Source organism: Dioscorea cayenensis, chromosome 3 (genome assembly GCF_009730915.1).
Source record: "Dioscorea cayenensis subsp. rotundata cultivar TDr96_F1 chromosome 3, TDr96_F1_v2_PseudoChromosome.rev07_lg8_w22 25.fasta, whole genome shotgun sequence".
Classification (NCBI taxonomy): domain Eukaryota; kingdom Viridiplantae; phylum Streptophyta; class Magnoliopsida; order Dioscoreales; family Dioscoreaceae; genus Dioscorea; species Dioscorea cayenensis.
In genome coordinates, this window is record NC_052473.1 from 3287616 (window position 1) to 3294919 (window position 7304).

The window sequence follows — 7304 nt, forward strand, 5'->3', positions numbered from 1 at the left end:
AAATATATAATTATCAAACTTCTCACAGTGTTATTTATTTATTTATTTGTTTGTTTATTGGTTGATTTTGTTAAAATAGATAAGAAATTTAATTCACTAATTTTTATATCTCAATTGAGTTTTTATTTTGTTTTAAATTTTATTATATTTTTATTTAATTAGAATACTTTATTTTTATATTTTATAATAAAATTACACTCATTTATTGTTTTATTTTTTTAATAAATTAAATTTTTAGAAAGTATTTTCATAACATATTAATAGATTTTATTTTTAAATGTTAATTTTTGTTGGTATGTTTATGATATATATATATATATATTGTAATTCTATTTATTGATTATATATATAATAAATTAATATAAATAAATATACTCAATTTTGTGGTTTCTAATGAGAAAATAATAATAAATTATTAAATATTTAAAAATTAAACATTTTGACCCGATTGACTCCACTGAGTCAAGCAGGTTCAGTTGAACCACCCAGTCATCGGGTTAACATCAATTTTTCATACCGGTTCGATCACGGTATACCCTAGTGACCACATGGCGGTTTTCGATTTTTCGGTTGAGCTGGCAGGGCGGTCAGATGCGATAACCTTGGTTTTGACACCTCACACTCCATAATTATATCAAAACACATGAGGGCGATTCAATCCAATCTTAATTAATCCAACTAGATTTTTTTAGATGCGGATGGATAATAAAGGAATCGATCGATAACACCTAAATGGACATATCCATTTTTATTAACTCTATTAGTATTTATTAATTATTAAATAATTTCAAATTTTTCATTATAATTAATTAGAGATTATTAATGTTTTTGGACAAACATTACTTAGGGATTACCCACAATCTATTTCTTGATGGCATTTTCTCTAAGTAATTCCTAGGTATATTTTTGGACCAAAATTTATATCTCTAAATACCCATGGATCCCCCATGCACATGTTACACATAAATAATAAGTTCGGGCATTTTTGAGGGGTGACATCATAGAGTCAAATTCAACATTCAAATTACCCACAATTACCCACAACAACAATACCCATAAAAACTATCACTGGGTAATCCATGGGTAAATTATATACACTATGTTTACCCACAATTACCCACAATAATAGTACCCACAAACAAATTGTCCACTGGGTAATGCATGGGTAAATTATATACACTGTTCACCCTACGGATTACCCACAACATCAGTACACACAAACAACTTTCCCTAGGTAATCCGTGGGTGAATATAATTTACCCACGGATTACCCACAAAACTTTTACCCACATAAATTTTTTTTAGGTAATCCGAAGGTATTTTTTTGGGTCGGGAACCACCCGCAATATTTACCACGTCTTACCTACGGCGTATACATCCCTGGGTAAGGCCGTAGGTAAATCCGTGTTTATTCCCTGGGTAATTCTAATATATCTTGATTTTACTACTTCCTAGCTATTTTGTGGGTATTTCCTGTGTAATTTCCCAGGGAATGTGTCCGTGGGTAATATTTCATGGGTAAAATGTTATTTTCTTGTAGTGAAACATAACGTACACCAATAAAAGCATCTTTTTTACATTATCAAATGACGAAAGCCAGGAAGTTGCATAACACAATGTTTAATAATTCTAACATGTAAAATGCTTCAACAAGTGACAACCCAAAATTATGTTACAAATCACATTTCAAAGCTCTTTGCATGAAAATACCGAATGTTTCAAAGTATGAAATCAATGTCTCAATGAACACTACATCGATAATATGGTTTTAAAAGTCCAACAACATATGAGGATAACATAAGTAACAAATATGGAGCAACACTCATGATTTTAATGGACAATATACACTAATAAGCTTTTTAAAACATCAATGATTCAAAACCAATTTCAAATCCAAAATCATCCATTCCTTTCAATAACCCAACAAAATAGGTGTTTAAGAAATAGATAAGTCGACACTCGATAATATAATAAATAGCCTCTAAAACCCCTCCATCGCTAACCATGGCCTTGGTTAGGTCTGGAGCCGCCAAGACCCGCATCTCTTGTCGTTGGGCGTTGGGAAGCTCATGTAGTGACTCCGGACAACCCAACAATGCACCCCTTCAAGTTCTCTATGAGCCTCCTAAAAGGTTGGTATACACAATTGAGTTTTCCACGCCACCTCTAATAGGTCGGCCGGTAGAACTCTACTTCTTACTGCAGTATGTATTGGGGATCCCCCTATGTCACCATCAAAACAAATAAACAACATACACATAGCCCGTAGGCTCACTGAATAGATCAATACGATTGTAGAGATCTCAACATGATTTCACAAACTTTCACATAATCGACTGCCACTTCAAAAGTGAGTAAACTGATCATAATATCTCAATAGATACCTTTTCATCAAACAAGCATCATTTGGTAAGATAATCTTTAAGTACACATTTCAATCAAAACATCAACAATAACACAAAATGTGATGCATAAATAGTTTGCATAGACTCATTTAATATCATAACGAGAGTCTCAAGTTTAATGAAACATTCACTTTGGAATATATGCTTTAATAATAAAGTTTTCAAACACAAATACGATTCTTTTGTAAACTCTGTGAATAAACTCAATCATGATCCAAACATGGTTTTAAAATACTATAGAAATCAATTCAAGAAATGAAGCCTCTTTTCTCAAAAGCATTTGGCAAAGGAAAGATAAATTTATAAAGCTTCACAACTCATTTCAGTCTCAAAATATCCACACAGTCATAAACTTCACATCTCAAAAATGAAAATTATCTTCAGTATTTAGTTGCACATTCCAAGAAACCAAATTTCTTACAAATTTAAATAACACCCACTCATAAGTATTGCAATTAGTTCACTAAAGGTCAAATAATGCCTCCAAAAGTCGTAGATAACTTTTTAGAGCATAAACATTAATAATAGAATGTGAAAGATAGATCTTTAAACATACATTTTAAAATCAAAGTTCCCAAAGATGAGCAACATAAATTGGCAAGCATTTTCATAAACTCATCCAAATTCAAGGTGATGTTTTAAAGAAGGGAAAATTACTGTTCACCCCTCGTAATTTTCAAAACTTCCCAAAAACCCCCTCAACTTTTTGCACACCCGGGACGACCCTCCGTTATATTTTTACATTCCTTTTAACCCCCCCCCCTGGTAAGTTGAAGTGGGTCCCGATATGAAATTCCTTTTTTTGCCCTTGCAAAAGGTGGGAAAAAAATAGGCGCCCAATCATAACTTTCTTTATGCATAGTTTTTCAATGCCTCACCTTGCTTTTTCTCAAACAAAGTTTAGAAGACTCATATCTTGTTCTTCTTGTTCTTGTTCTTGTTCTTCTTCTTCTTCTTCTTCTTTTTCTTCTTCTCATTTGGTGTATTCAATTTTAGCTCTTCGATTAAATTATGGAGAGTTTTTGTGCTATTGCTAGATACTAGCGGGGGAGGGGCGAGTGCTAATGTTCACGGCCCTGACTTCTTGGGGAATCGGTGTTAGGCTGAAATATGTGGCGATGGGGTCTCGATATTTCCGTGTCGATGCTAATGTTCACGTTTAAGATTTATGTTTATCGTTTAAATATTTTGTGTCTACGTTTAAATATTGATCGTGTTCGTTTTAAACTAAAAGTGTTGGCGGGGAATTCGAATCTGGCGCTTACATTCCCACATCATGGCGAGCTGAGGGTGTGGCATGCCTTCCTTCCTCATCCGATCAAGGTGAAGTGTTGTCGTTGGATATTGGACAATGTTTTGAAGGCGTTGAACATTTTCGAGAGAGCGCTTAGGAATTTTTGCAATCAAAAGGAATTTTTGACTTCAAATTCTTGAAGAGCGAGACTACCGGGTGTTGTGGAAGGAAGCTTGACTTCAAAAAATGGGCGTATAAGGAAGCTATATTCCCCATCTCAGGACAATGAGCGGGCCGATGGATGAAAATCGATGACTGCGTTTGCGACCACTGTGACGAGAAGGCGACTGGGTGTTCTAGGCGAAAGAGGATCGAGTCGTGGCGTCCAGAGTCCGCAAGTTGCGTTGTAGCCATTGCCGCGTTCGGTCTGATCGCGGATGCGTGGAATGAATGCATTGCTGAACTAGGCATTGTGTATATACTTCTTATTATTGTTTAAATATTGAACTTTATATTTAAATATATCTCTTACGTTTTAAATATTTTTATTCTACATTTTAGCATTATTTTTATCGTTTTAAAAATAAATTTGTATCCAGCTTAAAAATGTCTAGACGGGATGGTGCTAGCGGTTCCCCAAAGCGTAATTAATACGCTTTCGGTTCCCCAAGCGTTTCCACTCCCGTCGCACATAAAAATCGGAACATTACATTACACTCTATAAGAGATTATTAAGTAATAAGGATATTTTAAACAGAAAATATTAAGTATATTTTTGTTGTAATTACATTGATATTATTAAATAATAAGGATATTTTAAGCGAGAAAATATTAAATTTAAGCGAGAGAAACCTAAACTTAAGCAGAGAAAAGCGAAAGTTAAAGGGCGAAAAAGTTATCATTATACGAGTTAAAATGAATGTTGATATTAGCCGATAATGAAAATGAAAATGAAAGCGAGAACCCTACCGATAATGTACCCTACGGACTACAATATCATCCAACAAAAACGAGAACCTCAAAGCGAAGCAGAATGAATTTAATTGAATTTAGATACATGTACATTTACATTGACAAAAATTTGTCATGTTTTTACGATGAATTGAATTTAAAAGCTGGTTTACATTTAAAAAACTATTACACCTATACAATGACTATGACCCGCTTGCGTACACTCCCCTACGGTTCGTTTTACCGCGATAAAAGCGGGTTTAAACAATTACGTTGATATTTACACAATGAACTATATGCTTAAACACGAAAGTGTATGTTAAACAATGAATGCGGATTATTAAAGAAAGAATCGTGTATACAAATATAGAAAGAATGACTAAGAACCGCTTGCGAGACTCTCTAGGTGTGATGCTGGTGCCCTCCCTCACTAAGTATCGCGGGAAACATACCTTGTCGCTGAGATAAGGGGACGTCGGTCTGCTCGGTGCAGTAGCTTCTCACCGGGTGAGTAGCGCTCGATAAACCGCATGACGCATAGGCCTGCGATCGACACTTCCTTTTTTTACGTCAGTGGGGCTTGATTGTGCGTGAACAAGCGGGTACTGCGATCGCCGACTCGCCCAGACTCCATGTCGATCTGAGATGTCGAATAGGTTCGTTGTTGAGATATACAAGTTCATATTAGAATCGCAGATTATTTCACAGAACACTATTACACAAACACAAATTATTAAAGCACCCTACCATTTCTAGCGCTTTTTATCGTATTCTTCGCTTTGGCATGAAGAATAATGCACAGTATTCTTGTTTTTCATTGTCAAGGGCGGCGACATGGAAGTGGCCACTCATAATTATCGGGAGGATGGCGATGTCCACTTCATGCAAGTTGCTGTGCGGCATCTCCAATCATAGCCATCGTGGATTCATGTGCGTCGATCGCACTGCTTTGACATGAACAAGGCCGTTGGCCGTGTGATGGGCCGCGCCTCTTATAGCGATATGGCACTCACGCTCATCGTCTTTTTGCAAGATACATCCGAATCGTCCATCACATCGATGCGTGACCATCTCCTTCCCCTCGGCGGTCGAATAGATTGGCCGGGTGTGGTCGTGGCGAGTCGTTTCTTCCACCGCAGCGGTCTTTTCGTGGTTGAGCGGAACAAAGACATGTAAACAATGTTGTAAGTATAAAATTAAGCGTTAAAGTATAAACTTTAAATTCTATATTGAATGGTTAAGCAGTAGCAGTAATATTTAAAAGGGTATCACTTATAAGTTAAATGTTATACGTAAATTTTTAAGCGTTAACGCTCCTACTTAAATGGTAACTAAAAGCAGTTTAAACAATATCATAAAAACTTCAAACTTACTTGTCCATAGAGGGCGGTTGAGGAAGATCCTTATCAACTCACTGCTCGTACTTATTAGGCAGGGGATTGGCCCAGCGTATTTTTTCTTGAATGAAGACTTTCCGAGTTCTTCTACTTTTTATTGGCTTCCTTTAATGGGGGCACGGCGGCGACATCAGCAGGGAGACACTTCTTTACATGCTTCTTGTTCTTGTGGGATTGTATGCGCCTTGATGCGGCGCGGTCGAGCCGTTAGTTCCACAGTGACTTCCCGCCGTTGAGGATAGACTCAGCGACCTTCTCAACCGTGAGTTCCACGGCGGCGGCATCAATGGGGAGACACAGCGTTGTGCGGTTGTTCTTCTTCATGGATTGTGTCCATCTTTGATGCCTGCATCTGTCGGCCGCAGTTCCACGTATGCATGATGTACGTCAACAGCGAGTCGACGATCTTTTTCCACAGCGGCAAACTCGGCGCCATCTTGATCTCCTCCACCGTGATGGGCATGTCATCAACGTTAACAACATCGACGCCTGGATGGTCTTTGCTATTATTTCATCGTCGGTGGCGCGGGTGGAGCGGAGGCGTTATTGTTTTCCTCTTTTTTTGCAAGCTTCTTGAATGAGGCCGTCTTTGAAGGGCCACCCGATGATGTCCTCGTCGTCGAACTCCGGCGGGCGTATCCGAGTCCGGGTGCTTCATTTTGTTTGAAGGGAAAGGCGCGATCGATTGTAGTGTGACCAGCCTTCAATACCTCACGCGGCGACAAAGCGAGGGAACTTCGGTCATCAAAATCGGCAAACTGCGTGAGAGTTCTGATGATATCCTCGCCTAGTGCGGCGAGGCTGCCGTTCGAGGGCTGACACGGTCGGGAAGCCACGGTCGGGCGGGGTGGGGGAGGGCTTCTCGGCCTCGGCAGAATGCGTTTTGACACAGGCGGGAGAGCGGCGTCCGTAGCGCAGGAAGAGGTTGCCCTCTCATCTTGCCTTTGAGCAGCGGTTCGGGAGCAATAGCATCCGGCCAGCGGTTGGCCCGAACAAATACTTCTTCATCGACGTCGGCGGAACCATTTCGAGAAACTAGCATGTGTAAAAGCAAACAATCTTAGCGAAATTATTTAGTTTAAACAATTAAAAACTATATTTACATATGTAACTCGTATATTTAAGCGTTATAACCTATTGTGTTAAGCGATGTAAACAAACAAATTAAACATTAAACTAAAAAAGTTTAAGCGGTAGTTGAACAAAGTTAAGCGGTGAAGTTATAATTTTTAAGCGATAGATGAATAAAGTTAAGCGGTAAATGATATGGTTAAGCGTTAACGTCTACGAGTTAAACAAAAATATTTTTTTGAATTA